Below are 19,043 nucleotides of genomic sequence, written 5' to 3'. Positions count from 1 at the left end.
TAATTACAGGTTTATTTTCTCATTTCTTCTTGTCCATCCCCAACAAGAATGTGAGCCCCATAATGGCAAAGACTTGCTTGGTCTTGTTCATCACTGCATCGCTGCTACCTACAACTCTGTCTGTCCACACTACACGTTCAATAAACTGTTGAATGGATCAATCAGTTTCTAGATTACTCAGGACATTTGTTTTGCCTTGATTGCCTGGCAATCTACTGGTTAAAGTATCCCTCTATTAGAGGAAATAACATGTTTCATTTTCACCTTAAACGTGTTCAAAGAGGACATACAATTTTAAAAGGTTAGAGGGAGATCTTTGCTTTTAAGTCTGAGCTTTTAAGTAGTGTATCCCTTAATAATGACAAATAATTAAAGATTAAATTATGAGACCAATCAGATTTCCAATAGCAAACATCACCAATTTTTTTTTATTTTTTGTCCCTTTTGTGAATTTTATTCTATCTAAATTTAAAAATGTAGTCATAACTATGAAAGCTGTTACTTAAATACAGTTTTCAATGGTTGGAATTCTAGAAATGCTACAAAATTCACATTTGTGTTTATTTGAAATTTGTTAATCCTAAGACTATGGGATGCTAACTCTTCTTATTCTGTAGAATTACAAAATGAAGGTGATATGCAGTGTATTGCTACAATGCTTTGGGATATGAAATTGTATCTGTAAAACACTGATGTAATGCTATGAGCTCATATTATAAATAGACACTAAATAATCTGTGCTTTGTGGAATATTGTATCTTTGTGATTTTTTTTTGTATATAATTCTAATGAAAAAATAAAGTTGCAACTAACAGGTGTATTGCTTCAAACACACAACTCTTGGCATTCCTGCATTCTGACTCCAGGAAATGCCTGCAAAAGCTGGTAGTCAGCTTAAGATAGCATATTTAGTAATAAAGTAATTTTAGAAATCAATCTCAGAGGAGAAATAAAAGACAACATTTTCTGTAATATCCCCTCTTGCTTCAGTATGAAGTGTTGACATTGTTTTATTTTTTAAAGTAAAAGCAAAGGATCTAAAATAAGTATGTTGTGAAAATCCAAAACAAAATATGTTAAAAAATGTTAAGATAAATTTTAAGATGGCATGTTTAACACTCAGGAAAATAGAAAAAAAAAATACCTCTAAAACGTCTTGGTGGAAAAAAGTTAAATATAAGACTTTGTTGATCAAGATAAAAGATTCAATGTAAAGTTCTCTTTTATTGGAAGAAAAAAGAAAAGAGGAAAGGCCTAAAGAAAGACGGGGTTTGATAAACAGGTGCCACGCCGGGGCTAGTTTCAGTGATTGAACTCAATCTCTTGTGCTGCATAATCAGGAAAATCATCATCAGTGTTTATTAGCCATTTTCTCTGGGTTACTATAGTTTGCAGCTCTCTTTAGCCATGAAAAGTGTGACAGCGCCGTCAGGATTACAGGGGCAGCCAGAGCTCAACAAGGGGCTGAGGTCAGAGTAGACTGGAGACATTGGGAACTACTTTCTGGGAAGGGCTGGTTTGCGGCTAAATCCTACTGGAATAACACGAATTTTGATAGGGAAAGAAGTGGGTGGTGAGGAAAGGGGGAGGACAGAGACATACACAAAACAAAAAAGCGGTGAGAAAAACTAAGACTTTCGCACATCCAGGGAAAAGGGTTTAAAAGGGCACTCCAGCCTTGCGCAGTGGCTCACGCCTGTAATCCCAGCACTCTGGGAGGCTGAGGAGGGCGGATCATGAGGCCAGGAGTTTGAGACCAACCTGGCCAACATGGTGAAACCTCATCTCTACTAAAAAAAGACAAAATTAGCTGAGGGTGGTGGCGCATGCCTGTAATCCCAGCTACTTGGAAGGCTGAGGCAGGAGAATCGCTTGAACTTGGGAGGTGGAGGTTGCAGTGAGCCGAGGTCGCGCCACTGCACTCCAGCTTGGGCAAAAGAGAGAGCCTCATCTAAAAAAAAAAAAAAAAAAAAAGGCACTCCGATGCAAACGGGCAGCATGTAGTATAGTCATAGAAGTGGAATGGGTTGAAGCCATGGTGGGTTTCGAACTGCAGCTGGTATGAGTAGGCAGTAAGAAGCTACTGGAAACCTCAAGCAAGGGTGGCATCAAGGGAGTGGTGTTTCAGGAAGGGAAACATTTGTGAGTGTCAGGCTGGTTGCAAGGATATAAGACAAGTGCTGGGTAAGTAAAGCCAAAAGTGAAAACGGATGGCCAGCTGGTTAAGGCAAGAGCCCTTTACTAAGTTTGCTCCACTACCCTCACCAGCCCAGGGTAGTGGTGACCCTGGGCTCAGAGTTACCTCAATAAGTGGTCTCAAGAGCACAGGCACGGTCACCCACTCTGAGCAATATTGCAGTGCTGAGTAGGACCCGGGCAGCCCACTTGGGCAATTCAGAAGCAGCGCAGAATCAACTTGCAACACCAGGGTGAGAGGGCAAAGCTGAGCTGAGAGTTGAAAATACAGCTCAAGTTTTAGAAATCTAGATTTTAAAAACTGGGATGCTCTCTTTCTAAAGAAAAACAGAAGCTCGCAGTCTCGTTTCATTGCCCACCAGTGCTTTGGAGCCATGAACTTTCCCCCACTTCAGAAACATCTCTGGAAAATTCATTTCATGCTTGTCTACTCCAGTAAAATCCTTGACTGAACTGTTACAAAACAGGAGACTTGGTCCAGGGGAATGTGAGAACTCACCCAATACGGTGCAGCCAGTTGGCACCCTCGAAAGCCCTGGGCTTCTGACCTTGGGTTTACCTGTCATCTTGGACCATAACCTTCTCCCAGCAGAGGGGACTTTCTGATTGTTCCTGTGCCAAGGGACAGGGAAGTGGACAGAGCACACATATCACATTCTTTGACACCCTAGAAAATACTCTGTAGCCAGGGAAGGGCTGCCGGTGCCCTGACTTTCACTAGCATCTGAGTGGCAGTCTTCGAGACTTACTTGGTAACTATTAAATCTCTCTGAAAGCCTCACCTTGTGTTTTTTCTCTTATAAAGACAAATCACCCATTACCTCATTGCTGCGAATGCTGCTTTTGAATGTAGTGAACATCCCTGTCTCCTCTTGCATAGGTTTTTACCCAGCGATCTTTGTGTAGATTCTTGGGCAGCCACTGCTCATTTTTCCTCACACTCGTTTCAGAACTTCACTCCTGAAGTTCTCACTCTCAGAAAATGATTGAATTTCTACTTCCCCCAAGAAAAAGTATGAATTCTCAATAAGAATGTATTGAGCATCTGCTAAGAAGCAAGATTTGTGCTAAGTTCTCAGGATATAGAGAAAAGTAAACACCATCTCTGCCCTGAATGGGCTTATGGCTTAGTAGAGGGAATAGACATGGAGACACGTAATGATATCGAAATTTGTACGTGAATTCAATGGATAGAAATACAGGCTCTCACCCATGGCCAACTTCTCTTTGCTATCTGAAAACTCTCCTTGGGCCTCCCTGTAGCTTTGCCTATCCACTGAGGACTTCAGATCTGCCTCAGCCCAGCCTTGCCTTAATGGCAGCCTTGTTTGCAGCTCACTGCTGGATGTGCTTACACTGGACACATCCAACTCAACACCCACCATCTGGACTCTTCTTCATGTTCCTTAGCTTGAGCAAAAGTGTTACCATGCACCCAGTCAACCGCATTGGAAACACTGACACCATGTTCATGTTCCTCTTCCTTTCTTAGTCCCATGAATTCTTCCTGCAAAATGTATCTCAAATTCATCATTCATGCTCACAGCCACTTTGTAAAATCAGACCCTGACTATTTCTTATCTGATCGATTAGGTAACCTACTAATGAAGGCCCTGCTTTCCATTTCTTATTTTATTTTTATTTTTGGATGATTTTTTAATTTTTGTGGGTGCATAGCTGATGTATGTATTTATGGAGTACATGAGACATTTTGGTATAGGCATGCAATGCACAATAATCACATCATAGAAAATGGGATATCTGTCCCCTCAAGCATTTCTCCTTTGTGTTACAAACAATTCAATTATATACTTTTAGTTGTTTTTAAATGTACAAATAAATTATTATTGACTATAGTCCCCTTGTTGTGTATCAGATACTAGGTCTGATTCATTCTTTCTATTTCTTGTACCCATTAACCACCCCCATGCCTCCACCCTCACTGTTCCCAGCCTATGGTAACCATCCTTCTAGTCTCTATTTTCCATTTCTTTTACAACACCCCTTCTGTTTTCTTTCTTCTTCTCTTTCCTTCTTTTTTTCTCTTCCTTTTTTCCCGCTTCCTCCTCCTTCTCTTCCTCCTCTCTTCCTCTTGTTCACCCTCCTCCTCTCCCGGTCCCCACCGTCCCTCTCCCCCCTCTTTTTCTCCTTCTCCTTCTCCTTCTCCCCCTTCTCCTGCTCCTGCTCCTTCTTCATTTTCTGACAGGATGTCAATTTGTCACCCAGGCTAGAGTGCAACAGTGTGATCTCGGCTCACTGCAGCCTCGACCTCCCAGGCTGAAGAGACCCTCCCACCTCAGCCTCCCAAGTAGTTGGGTCTACAGGTGCACATCACACCTGGCTAATTTTTGTGTTTTTGTAGAGACAGGGTTTTGCCATGTTTCCCAGGCTGGTCTTAAACTCCTGGGCTCAAGCAATCCACCCACCTAAGCCTCCTAAAGTGCTGAGACTACAGGCATGAGCTACTGTACCTGGCCTACAACACTTTTTCTTCCATGCTATTAAAATAGGTATTTCTAGGATGCTAAGAATATTTTAAAATATTGCTTTCTTTATTAAAAGTGGTTGCTGCTTTTCCACTGCCTGCATGAAGATTTGGATTTCTTATGTGGCACTCAGGCAGTGTATAATTCACCCAGTCTACGCTTCTCATCTCATTTCTTTCCCATGCATGCCCCATTCACCCTCTGATGTTGCCACGTGCCATTACTGGAGGCTTCCCTGCTGCCCTGCACATGCCATGAATTCTTCTACGTCCAGGACCTACTTTGGTTTTTCTCTTCACCCAGAAAAGCCATATGCATTTGTTGAAACCATACTTACATTTCTAAGCCCAGCTTAAATGCTACCTTCTTTGTAAAGCCTCCCCAGACCTTACATTCTCCTGCTCTTTGGGAAACCAATTATTCACCCCTTTGTGTTCTCAGACCAGAGTGGCTTTCAAACCTGTCTGCACGCCAAAATCGACTGAGAAGTTTTAAACAGATACTGATGTCTGAGCCTTACCTCACACGCTTTCTTATAGTCAAATTGTAATAATGTAACAACTAGCCATGAACTTGCCACCTGCTTTAAGAGCCAGGGCATCATAAGTAGTTGATTATCCATCTGATCCTCAAGTAATGCATTCATTTACCTACACTAGAGGTAAACATGACCAGGAAATTTTATGTCTTTGTTTTGAAAATGCTTTTATTATATCTATATGCAAATGTATGTATGCCTAAAGCATATATTATTTACTTCCGCTTGGTTTTGAACTTCATAACAGATACGTGTTTCTCCAGGCCTTGGCACTCTCCCAAAGCTCCAGGTGATTCTCCTGCACTGCCAGGGCCCAGCCACGATTGCGGCGCTTCCTACCTGGCCTCTGTGTGGCTGCCTCCTTGGGCCACCTCTGTGAATCATCAGACTGGTCTTCCCTTGGCTGGCTTTAGGGATTCTGCCCCATTCAGGCCTGACGCACAGGTTTTCCGGAGGGATCACCAGCCTCTGGTCTCGAATACATTCCCCCAGGGTATCTGTTCTCATCTTTTTCTGGGTCTTAAATGATTCAAGTAAGCTCTTTCCTCACCCTGAGCTTTGGATCTGCCAGCCTCTCTCCTGTCTCATCCACTTTTCAGTGTGCTCTTTTGTCCCCTCACGCATCCATCATATTGATTTCTAACAATAGCAAAGAAGAGCTGGTGAAGTTGCAAAACCTGGGCACATGAAAAACCACGTACAGAGAGGAACTAAACGAAAAATGTTCCCTAGTATCTTTAGCCTCTGTTGACTGGGAAGGCAGAATTGGGGTTTAGAGAGATCTCGACGTACAGGAATGGGAGTCCAGTCACTCTTTAGCACACAAGCCAGCAGCACGTCTCACATGAGGACAACATTGGCTGCATCTCTGAGTACACAACATTTGTTCCCTCGTCACTACTTCGCTTAATGATCACAAATTGTGTGCTGCCGTGTGGATTAATTCCATTGATTTAAACAGGTTGCAGTCTACAGTGAGAGCAAGACTTCTTTTATTCAGGGTTAGCCTGGTCCCCAGCACAAGGAATCACCCTCAATGAGTTCAGTTGTCTCTGGGGTTTCTGTCCACATCCCAGAAAAGCTGTGCTCTTTAAAAGACCAGGCCAGTGTGGTGGCTTATGCCTGTAATCCCGGCACTTTGGGAGGTTGGGGCAGGTGGATCACTTGAGGTCAGGAGTTGGAGACGAGCCTGGTCAATGTGGTGAAACCTCGTCTCTGCTAAAAATACAAAAATTAGCTGAGTGTGGTGATGTGCGCCTGTAATCCCAGCTACTGGGGAGGCAGAGGCAAGAAAATCACTTGAACCCAGGAGGTGCAGGTTGCAGTGAGCTGAGATCATGTCATTGCACATTGCACTCCAGCCTGGGCAACAAGAGAAAAACTCTGTCTCAAAAAAAATACCAAAGAACCAAAAAAACAAAAGTAGATGATGACCGAAGCAATCTGCTGTGTTTGCCTCTTGGGGAAATCACATGAGTCCGTGGGAATAGAGTTGGGATATCCCTTCCTATGGTTCTTTGGCTATAACATTAAAATTTCCCCTCTCCCAGTCAGGGCTATGTGTCAGGAGCTTTCCTGACAAAGCCAACAGCAAATAGACAGACAAGACGAGTGAGTTGAAATGAAGTGTTCTTTATGCCATTGCATTGGGGCCCAGAGGTCGAGTCTGCTGAATAAATTTGAAAGATATGGACAGGGTGCAGTGACACCCTGTCTTTAAAAAAGACAAAAACAAAAGATGATATGACATTTGTAAGTAAAAAAAACTCTCAGTATTCACAGTGAATTCTTTTATGGTTCAAATGAAAAGTATTATAACAGCTTAAAGGTAGTCTCAGAAAATAAAAAACTTTCTCATTTGAGAAGCAAAAGTTCGCTATTACTGGAGTGAATTGGAAATCAGAGAGTTAATACAACTGTCTTCTTGGAGGCTTCAATGTGTTAAATATTTAAACATCATTTGTGAATGTGCATGGTGCCTCATGCCTGTAATCCTAGCATTTTGGGAGGCTGAGGTGGGTGGATCACCTGAGGTCAGGAGTTCAGGACCAACCTAGCCAACATGGTGAAACCCTATCTCTACTAAAAATTAGTATGGCAGTGGGCATCTATAATCCTAGCTACTTGGAAGTCTGCGGCAGGAGAATCGCTTGAACCCGGCGGGGACAGAGGTTGCAGTGAGCTGAGATGACGTCTCTTCATTCCAGCCTGGGCTAAAGAGCAAAACTCCATCTCAAAAAATAAATAAAAATAAAAAAATAAACATCATCTGTAGGAGTTTTTAAACCCCCAAATTCTCTCCTGTGTCACCCAAGCCACCTGCTAACCTGATCCTTAGGGTTTTTAAGCAATAAAGCGTTTCTCTGTTTCCTAAGTTAAGTGGCCCCAGTGCTTACCATTTCCCCCTCACACATGTGCTCATTGCAGAAACATGCATATGTCTTACATCCACTCCCACCCAGCTGGCCTGTCCATGGCCTGGGTCTAAAAGAAACCCCAGCTTTTAAGGTTGCTGTTTTCTTTTTCATTCAAATCATTATCTTAATGTCGAATCCAAAGCCCAAACAAACATGATGCCAGGGAGAGGCACAGCAGGGCATATGAGGAGATTAGATTTCTTTAAATTACAAAACCAGTGAGAGCAGGGAGGCCTTTAAAGTCAACATTTAATAATCTGAGTCATGCTCATGTTTTTGCTCCTTGGCTTAGAAAAACAATATTGTCAGAGTTGACTCCAAACCTCCTTAGCAATGCCTGGCACAGTTGAGAGAAGTGTGCAAACACCAAGTAGCATCTAATGAAGGGTCCCCTGCCCTTTCGATCTTGGCCAAGGCTGGAAGTTCTGAGACTCTTGAGAATAATGTTTATTTCCTTTGCTCATAGAAAAGCAAAGAGTAGTGTATTAAATAATATTTTTATTTAATCTTTTTTTAAAAGGTTGTCTTAGTCCATTTGCATTGCTATAGTGGGATGCCTGAGGCTGGGTAATTTATAAAGAAAAGAGGTTTATTTGGCTCATGGTTCTGTGAGCTGTGCAGGAAGCATGGCACCAGCATCTGCTCAGCTTCTGATGAAGTCCTCGGGAAGTTTCCACTTATGGTGGAAGATGAAGGGGGAGCAAATATTTCACATGACAAGAGAAGAGGAGGCCAAAGAGAGGAGAAAAAGGCACCAGACTCCTCTTAGCAACCAGATCTTGCAGAAGCCAAGAGTAAGAACTCACTCCATCTTGTGAGAATGGCATCCGACCATCCCAAGGAATCCACCTCATGACCCAAACACCTCCAACCAGGCCCCACCTCCAACACTGGAGATGACATGTCAACATGAGTCTTAGAGGGGACAAACATTCAAGCTATATCAAAGATTGACTGTTCTGAACAAAAAAAAAAAAAAATGAAGATAAGTGAATAGATCTGCACCAATGCCCTACCAGCAAAATTGTCTCTCAACTATTTGGTCCCAGGAACAGCAACATCAGCATCACTCAGGAAATTGTTAGAAATGCAGATTGATTCTGGGAGGAACACGTTTTGTCAAATGGAGATACTAGATCTACAATGAGTTGCTGTCCCAGGGTGCTCAAGCCAAAGAGTGAGTAGCTATGAGAAATGGGGTGGATTCTTGTATCAAGAGAAGAGTGGAAGGGAGAGTTTGGTTCTTTTAAAACATTACGCTCTACTGAGAATATTTCTTAGCGTTTCACCTGCAGCTGTTTTACAGATATGTAAGCATGGGAAACATGGCTCAGTGGACCAAAGTCTGAGAATTCTCACCTTGAACCACAATTCACTGCTCACTTCTCAACCAGTCACTATCTTATCTTGTGCTTAGTTTTGTTTCTAAAATAGGAATAGACTCTAATATTATAAGGTGCAGCATAACTAACAAAATTGTTCTTGAGAACTTAAAGATGCAAATAGTAATTACCTTTTAAAATTTGTGAATAGTGTTTTACAGCAGTAACCTAATAGTTCAAGAGTGATTGAAGGCCGGGCGCGGTGGCTCAAGCCTGTAATCCCAGCACTTTGGAATGCCGAGGCGGGTGGATCACGAGGTCGAGAGATCGAGACCATCCTGGTCAACATGGTGAAACCCCGTCTCTACTAAAAATACAAAAAATTACCTGGGCATGATGGCGCGTGCCTGTAATCCCAGCTACTCAGGAGGCTGAGGCAGGAGAATTGCTTGAACCCAGGAGGCGGAGGTTGCGGTGAGCCGAGATCGCGCCATTGCACTCCAGCCTGGGTAACAAGAGTGAAACTCCGCCTCAAAAAAAAAAAAAAAAGAAAAAAGAAAAAAAAAAGAGTGATTGAAAAGTAGGCAGGGTTGGGCTAAGGGAAAAATATGATCTCATGTAAATATTAACTGGAGACACCCAGTCACTCCAAAGGAGGGATACGCTTATTCAAGAAAATATATCAGAAAGCACAAACTACCATAATATACAAAAAGAGCCATGTCTTAAAAGTTATAGGACTTCATCCATTTCCAGGTAAGGGAGGTGTTTCCAGTCAACGCTTTCATTCAGAAAAGCACCAACCCTCTATGAGTCACTGGAGGCTGGACATGCATTTTGCCATCTGGAAATCAACAAGAGAGTCCAATGAGGCAAAACAACCCACACTTCCATTCCTGCTTTTCACACTCAGTCAAATGTCTTTATCTCTCTGTACGCTGGAACTTCCAATAATGTGGATAACAAGATATTTCCTGCACAAACGGAAAATAGAATCCATCTCATAGACTGTTCCATCGCTTCTTAAGCTTGTTTGAACTTGCCATTCTTTTGATATTTAATGGAAATCAATCACTAAACATCATACAGAGGAAACAAATTGAAGAGCTAAGCTTTTTGCTCAAAGAAAAGCATTACAAAGAAAAGAGGGGTAATAGCGAGACATAACATGGAAATATCTGTTGTCTATATATGTAGGAAGATGTAAGTATATCCACATAGAGACAGATGCTATCCTTCAATCTATATGAAGAAACTTCTTCTCTACCTTCTTTTTAAGAGTAGCAGATCTGGATTTCTGTGCATCTCACATTGGTCCCTTGGTGGCTTACTGTGTACATCTTCAAAGCAAAGCGTACTGCGGCAATGGGAAGACATTTTTCCTTGTGCAACACTGTCCTAGCAAATGTGGTTGTTACTGAATCAATTGAGCTCATAAGGATCATTTTTGAGTCGACTTATGTAACTGGACAAATAATATCTAAGCTTCCATGTATTATTTTATCAAAAAAAGTACTTGTAGCATTTTCTACTGATCTCATTGTTACATCATTTTTTAAAAATAAAAAGAAGAGGCAAATCGTTCATTATGTGGCTGCTAAAACATAACGATGACCTTGGGTGAAGCCTGGGAGACAGCCCTTCCCTTGCTGACTCATGGCAAATATTCAAAAGTATGGAATTCTGAGACAAAGGGAAGGGGGATGTAGGTTTAGCCCATTAGCAGAGTTCCTATCCTGTCATTTAAAGCTCTTTCTCCACTTGAAGAAAACACCAGGTTGATTTTATTAGGACCTATCTTTAGGTTTCCAACATCACATGTCTCTTGTATTTGTGAATAGATTTTGGCAGAATGCAAAAGAGAGAGAAGGCAGTTGAAAGGTTAAGTTCCTTGTACATGAGAAAAATTAAGTTGTAAGTGTTCATATTTAATGGCAATTATTTAAAAAGTGTTTAGGCAGGCCAGGTGTGGTGGCTCATGCCTACAAGCCCAGCACTTTGGGAGGCCGAAATGGGCAGATCACGAGGTCAGTAGATTGAGACCATCCTGGCCAACATGGTGAAACCTGCCTCTACTAAATATACAAAAATTAGCTGGGTGTGGTGGTGTATGCCTGTAATCCCAGCTACTCGGGAGGCTGAGGCAGGAGAATCATTTGAACCCGGGAGTCAGAGGTTTCAGTGAGCCAAGATCATGCCACTGCACTCTAGCCTGGTTTCAGAGCAAGACTCCGTCTCAAAATAAAAAATAAAAAAGTGTTTATGCAATATATGCCTTTATGAAAATATATTTCTGGTTTTTGAGACCACATTCTTCTTTTGCCCCAGAAGAGTGAAGAGAACTAACATTTATTGAGTACCTGCTATAGGCTAAGCATTTCACAATGCTATTTTCTTAATTTTCCACAACTGCATTAAGTCAGTATTATTATTATTCTCATTTTCACATAAGGAAACTGAAGCCAAGAGGATAAAACTTGGTCAGTGTTATCCAACAGCCAGTGGCAGAGTGGGGATTCCAATTTGTTGTGTGCAATTTAAAAACCAGAGGACTTTCTATTTTATGTTGTTGCACCATTTTTTAACAATATGATTTAGAGTTCTAATACATCTTCTTTCATTGCTGATTGTCAAAAAAAAAACCAAACATACACACTCTCCCATGTACACTTATCCATATATGTCCACAGTGTTGTGGTCATGTGTGTGAACTCTGGAGTCAAATTACCCATATTCAAACACCAGCCCTGACTAACTGCACTCATTAGGCAAGGGACTTAACTACCTGGACTCTTTTTACCATTTGTAAAGCTGTTATGATGATGATAGTGTCTGCAGCTTAAAAATGCTGTCTAGAAAATTTAAAAACACATGCAAATGTTAGCCATGACTGTTCTATCAATAAGGGTAGAACTTTTGGGTAATACTCATTCAGTGTATCTTGGCAGAAATAGTCTGGACAATGAAAATTTAGTGCAAAGGAGGGCAAGATTTAAATTTACATCAACTCTTTTTTTACCAGTTAGCTTTATTTCTGCTCCCTACCCACAGATTCTCTAACCACTCATCTATATTAATGAGTATCATGGGTCCAAAGGGATCCCTGGATTATAACAACTGCATGCGCTCTACAAAACACATGACTTATTGAGGATCATAGTGTGGGTTAGTCATGCAATGGAATATGAGCCTTTTAGTGTTAGAATTAAATACACTGATTTATACAGTGTGGAGTATTATTCAGCCTTAAAAATAATGGAAATTCTGATGCATGCTACAACATGGATGCACCTTGAGGGCAAAATGCTTAGTGAAATAAGTCAGTCACAAAAGAACAAATACGTGTAATTCCACTCACATGAGGTATCCAGACTGGTCAAATCTGTAGAGACAGAAAGCTGAATGGCAGTTGCCGGGAGCTGCGGAGAGCGGGAAATGGGAATTGCTGAACGGGCATTGAGTTTCCGTTTTGCAAGATGAAAGAGTTCTGGAATTGGTTGTACGACATTGCAAACATACTTCACAGGACTGAACTATACCACCAAAAATGGTTAAGGCGGTACATTTTATGTTTCATGTATTTCACTACAATTTAAAAACATTGTTTAAATACTGATTTCAGTCAAACCAACTATAGCTGTCGCGGTGGCCACCAATTAGTGGGAAGGAATTCTGTTGTTAGTGATCTGTGAGACCTGGTGAAATGATCAATGCTTTTCCCTGTCAGTAACCAAGCTCAGTGATATGCTGCAGCTGTTGCCTGCGTTCCCCCATACGAAGAAAGAGTCTGGGCCACCCACCTTTGGCCTTTGATTTTTTCCTAGGGGAGCCACAGTTGGACCTTTGAATTAAGGAGGATGAGTGGAGAAAATGCGTGTGTGCACCCCTGGGATGCTCACCCTGCTGAACCCCTTTACATATGGGAGAATAAGTGGCAGTATTAAAACCTTCCATATAGGTCAGCCATGTTAAATCTCATGGTTGTCAAATGGAACGTTTTTGTTTCTGATTACATCCTTGGAGCTCTAGGAAACAGCCTGGGGTCTCCGTATTTGAATCCATGTTTTTTCATGACATGTGAATGTCAAGTCTACAGTTTGGAACTTAGGCAGTTTCCTCAAGCAGAAAATGGTTGCGCTTTCTCATTCATAGAGACCTTTTTAGATGTCTATGATGAGTGGTTTCAGTATGAACCCTTTAGGTTAGAATTGCTGCCTTCCAATTCTTTTCAAGTGTGTTTAAATTATGCTAGTATGTGTGAGTTGCAGATCTTTCATGTTTCCCAGGTGGGAGGGGTAAGAAGAGAGGACAAACATTTGACAAACATTTCATGTTTCAATTCAAATGAGTCTCTTTCAAGTTCAGTGTATAAATTAACAACTGGTTATCCTTAAAATTTATAGTATAGTGTAAATAGGAATCTATTTATTTTACTAGTTAATTAATTTATTTAGACATTAGCATGAATTTTTTATTCTTCCTTCTCTGACTACCTACACACTTCCACTCACACACGTGTGTGTGTGTGAGTGTGTGTGCATAGCACATTCATTGTATAGTACAAGAAAATGTAATTTGAAACAACCATTTTGTTCAACTTACACCACTAAAAGAGTAGACACTTTATCTCTGATACCTATGGTATCTACTATTACAGGCTTATTTCAAGAACACAATTTTCAAATATGTTGTGGTTGACTCTACAAAAATCAAAATGCAAAATGATAGGTGTTTTTTTTAATCCCAAATGTCTTATGACTCAAATCCTCTTGAACAGTGGAGACCTCTCTGAAGACCAAGTGCCACCTGTTACAGGAAAGGGCACAAAAGACCTCTGACTTGTCTACTTCTGGGGAGTTTTGGCCACATCTGGGATTTCCATCAGCACTCACCTTCTTCGGCTCATGAAGAGGCCGGGGCAGGTGCTGGTTAAAGAGGGGAAGTTGCTTTCAAAAGACCGAGATGAAAGAACTACTGGAATCAAATGGCTTACTATAAAGACTGATTCTCTTTTGCACAGTCCTAAGAAATGACCCGTCCTTGGCCTTCCAAGATCTTGCTTCCAGAATATCAGCCTGTCAGGATTGGAAAGAAGCAATAGCAGGTGAGACCATCTGAGGTGATCAGAGGGTCTTGATGGCAAAAACAAAGTGACTCTATCCCTTGCCAAGACCCCAGACTCCCAGCCATGTTGAGACTAAGGGTGATGAATGCTGGTTCTCAGGCCAGAGAACCTAAGAAACTGAAGAGTGTGAAAAGTGCTCTTGGCAAGAACTATTTTAGTAGTGCTCAAAATACTTTTAATGAGAAAGGGAAGCAGGAACTTCAAATAAAGTTTCTCTTTTGCATTCCACCAAGAACAGATGTTTGCTTTATTCAAAGAAAGATTTCACGGGGGTGATTTCATGCATCACTAAGAGCAGTAGGAGGATTTTTTAGATGTTAGAGCTGGGGTTGATTTACATAATCAGGGTATTACCACTCCTGTGGCTGTCTACCTATATGCTGTTAAACATGTATGTGTTTGTGTGTGTATGTGTGTGTGTATGTTCATGATGCTGGAATCAAGTAAAAGCTCCACCATCATTTCCTCATCATTCTTCAGAATATTTACAATATCAGGGCTGCTCTCTTATCCTCCAGTTGTAATAAAGGCAGCACTTTGTACAAAACATCTCATGTAATTTTTATGACAATCCCATGAGATAGGAATTACTGTCCCCACTACATAGATGGGAAGACTGATGCTTAAAGAGGTTGAATATACATGCTAATGTAGCACAACCAGGAGGTGGCAGACTTGGGATATGAGCTGAGGAAGTCCAGGGCTCTCAATCATACTCCCACAAGATAAGGAGCATCCGTTGTATAGCTGCACAAAGTCATGAAGAAATCCTGAGTAACCATCTGCAAACCCGTTTACTAATTTTCCTCTCCTTAACAGGGCTGACCCGCAAGCCCAGACAGTGTGGCATCCACTCTCTGCTACCGCTTCACCCCGTGTCCCTCTGCTTATGCTGATTTCAGTTCTTTCCAAGATTAACATTTGGCCTGCCTTTTCTCTATTGCCTCACTGGCCAATCCTCTCAGCAGTGTGCCCTGAATAATAGAATGAGGCATAAAGTCCTTGCCCATCTTTCCTAGTAGAAAGGTGATCCCTCCATGGACTTCTGGAGCTGTCCCATTTATGTAGCGGTAACTAACTGCCTTGTCTCCTCCTTAACCAGAGCTCCATGATATCATATCTCATTGAAAATGACAAAAGGAGAAAGGAACAGTCCCTTTAGCTGGTAGCCATCAACTTTTCCTTTCCACCCCCTCCGATATATCTTCATTCTTTCTCTTTCAGCTCTTCTATTTGCTGGATTTTTTTAAAGAGGCTGTGCTGTGTTGCTATGTTCCAGATAGATAGGTAGATAGGTAGGTAGGTAGGTAGGTGGATAGATGAATAGATTAGATAGATAAATAGTAGATATACAGATGAATAGATTAGGTATATGAATAGATAGATGGATAGATGAATGTATTAGATAGAGATAGATAATAGAAGACAAGTAGATTAGATAGAAGGTAGATGAATGCATTACATAGCTAGATACATAGGTGAATAGATGGATGGATAGATAGATGTAGATGAATACATGGATGGTCAGGTGAGCAGATAGATAAATAGATAGATGCATATTCTTGGCTTGGGTTTCCCCAGAAGCACCCTGAAATAAGAATTCATGCAAGTGGGAAACACTGGTAGGGGAATAGAGAAGTGAGAAATAGGCAGGGAAGAAAACCAACCAAAGGTGAATAATGAAGAAAGTTAGGCTGAGCACAGTGGCTCATGCCTGTAATCCCAGCACTTTGGGAACCCAAGGCTGGTGGATCACCTGAGGTCAGGAGTTTGAGACCAGCCTGCCCAACGTGGTGAAACATCATCTCTACGAAAAATACAAAAAATTAGCTGGCAAAAAAATTGGTGAGCACCTGTAATCCCAGCTACTTGGGAGGCTGAGGCAGGAGAATCGCTTGAACCTGGGAGGTGGAGGTTGTAGTGAGCCGAGATAGCACCACTGCACTACAGCCTGGGCAACAAGAGTGAAACTCTGTCTCCAAAGGGCAAATGGAGCTTAATTCTACTGGGGAATTCTGAGAGACAGTGTAGAGCTTGCTGCTCAAAGTGGATCATCATCATCATCATCATCATCATCATCATCATCATCATCATCATCATCATCTGAAGCTCTACCACAAATCCACTGAATCAGGATGTGAATTTTTAACAAGATCCCCAAATGATAAAGTTTAGAAAGTACTGAGGTGGAATATGCCTCAAAGTTAATTAGAAGAAGGGGTGAGAAAACTGCAATAGTCATTACTAGCTTCCCCCTTGATACTGCTTGTGAGCTGTTTCTGAACAATTCTCCCACATGCCTGGCTTAGCCTTTGTATCAGCAGGGCATTCATGCCCCAGTGGCCAGAAAGAAAGTCCCTAGACAGAAAATCAAAGGTATTAGCAGAAAGCAGCCCTCAGCATGTACAGCTATTACAAGTTCAGTTATTAAATAGTTAGATCTGAATATGATATTAAAACTGAGGTTAAATTATAATAACAGCCACAACTCTAATGCTGATTCAATGTTAAAGACTCATTAAATAGATTGAAATAAGCAGGATTTCAGTTAGGTGTTTATTCTCAAGAAAGCAGTTGATTTACCTAGTAAAAAATACCATTATCACAATTGAGGAGAATTCAAATAAGATTAACGTTATTTTTTTACTCAGTCGTCATTTCAGGCCCTCTCAAGCAGGCCATGAGTGAGATCATGAAATATGTTCTCATATTTCATTGACTTATTCTAATTCCTAATATTAATACCCAGGAGGGGTAAGCAGGCGCATGACTTGAGGTTTTGCATTGCAAAGACAAACTGTGTACTACATTTATTCTGGAGTTCATTCAAGAGCTGAAATTATAATGGAAAAAAAAAAAGACTCGGCTCCTATTATAATGCTAAACACTGGTGAAGACATTTGGAGAGCATCCAGAAAAATCAGTGACTTCTCCCAGACACAATAGGCGCAATAAGGTAACTACACAAGAAAAGCAGTTTCCACAAAGATGTTAGTTCTGTAACCTGACACTTTTATTTTAAAGGAGTATTGGAGTACTTTATAGCACACAAAGAGAAAATGTCCTTGTTCAAAAAAATTTAAGATGCATTCAGAAAGTTTCTAAATCAGTTTGGAAAAAAATTAACAAAATAAGAGCTTCTTAGAAACATTGAACTTCTTAAAAAGTCCCCCAAGAAGATTTTCATGTTAAACAATAGGACTATAGAGAAGCATAACGCCAACATTTTTAGACATGACAGGCTATATTAATTGATGAGCACAAATTATACCTTCACACTTGAACTTCATGAAATATAATTGAAAAGAAAAATTAGTTATATATCCTTTCATACATTTTTGCTCGACAATACCAAATGAATTCTAAGATATTCTGAATATTAAAGAATATCATTATTGTTCATTTATTAACCAAATACCAAAATAAAAAACCTTTTGCTCAGAAAATGAAAAGTTAATGGATACAGTATATTCTTAACATACATAATTAATAAAATTATACTGAATATAGTCTTTTGATACCTCCTGTTTTTCCCTTTATCTCTCCTCTGTCTTCTTTCTCCCTACCCTTTAGCTTCAGAAGCAAAATAAATTTTCTATCTATTAAGTCTCTCCTGAGTCCACTGAGCACAGCATTTTTGGTGCATTTCATCACACTACAAATTATCTGCCTCGTTAAGAATAAAGTCGAGTTGCCATTCAGCATTTGCTGAAGTCATCTCCATTTTCTTCTCTGGCCAGAGCACTCAGAAAAACCCTTGAGCATGGTTGATAGACTCATGAGTATTACAATAAAAAGTTCTGCTAAATTTGACAATTTACTACTTACTTTATCCTAAAGTTTAGTTTAAAAAAATAGTTTGGGCCAGGTGTGGTGGCTCACGCCTGTAATCCCAGCACTTTTGGAGGCAGGTGGATCACCTGAGGTCAAGAGTTTGAGACCAGCCTGGCTCAAAATACAAAATTAGCCTGGCGCAGTGGCACATGCCTATAATCCCAGCTACTTGGGAGACTGAGGCAGGAGAATCACTTGAACCTGGCACATGCCTGTAATCCCAGCTACTTGGGAGACTGAGGCAGGAGAATCACTTGAACCTGGGAGGCAGAGATTGTGCCATTGCACTCCAGCCTGGATGACAAAAGCAAAACTCCATCTCAAAAAATAAAATGAAAAACTATAAAAAATAGTTTGGAACATCAACTTGGTTGAAGGGAAGAGTGCTGCGATTTTTTCCTCAAAGAAGAAAAACGATTTTCTTTTCACCTGAGGTATGTGCAGGAGAGACAACTTGTAGAGAGTTGGAGACAAGAGTGCAGGCGACAGGCTGGGGTCACCTAACCTGCTGCGATTGACTCACTTCGGAGGCTGCAGTTAGGAAGTATGCAGAATGTCATCAACCTTGGGGATGAAAATAAATCTGAAAATTTTAAAGATCTAATTTGTATCAAAAATTGAACAGATTCTAGACCAGTGCTGTCTAATAGAAATGTAATGTGAGCCACAAAACCAAGCCACTTTTTTAAATGTAGTAGCTCCATTTGAAAACTAAAAAGAAGCATTACAACTCTTTTAGAATTTCTCTAACAGGCTTTTTAGTTTTCACTGGAAAAACCCCACAGGAAAATCAAAATAAAAATAAACAGTTAAAATTAATTATAAAAGCATATTATTTAACCCAATATGTAGAAAATGTATTTTTTAATATTTGGCTTTCTTATTTTTCATTACTCATTAGTCAAAATCAAGCGAGAATTTTATATGTACAACACATTTTCAGTGACCCTAAGCCACCCTGCTGGTCACCTAAGGTCTAGACAATCTATTAAATGAAACAAATTGCCTTTTAAATCTTTGCAGGATTTTTAATAGCCAGATCTAAACCACTAGCTGAAATTATGAAGCTGAAACTGCATTTTCATCATAATGAGGTCTGACCTCTTTCATTTATACTTAGAACTC

At 40.6% G+C, this 19,043-nt stretch overlaps 1 non-coding gene across 1 annotated transcript; it reads left to right on the top strand.

Annotated features, from left to right (window-relative positions):
• The first annotated feature begins 18,637 nt into the window (after nucleotides 1-18,637).
• Nucleotides 18,638-18,700, top strand: LOC120361192 (U7 small nuclear RNA). Its single transcript, XR_005577536.1, has one exon. It is a non-coding gene; the product is annotated as a U7 small nuclear RNA (small nuclear RNA).
• The last annotated feature ends 343 nt before the right edge of the window (nucleotides 18,701-19,043 follow it).

Source organism: Saimiri boliviensis, chromosome 4 (assembly GCF_048565385.1).
Source record: "Saimiri boliviensis isolate mSaiBol1 chromosome 4, mSaiBol1.pri, whole genome shotgun sequence".
NCBI classification, from domain to species: domain Eukaryota; kingdom Metazoa; phylum Chordata; class Mammalia; order Primates; family Cebidae; genus Saimiri; species Saimiri boliviensis.
Note: the sequence above shows the minus strand (reverse complement) of the source record. Positions and strands in the feature narration are given on the sequence as shown.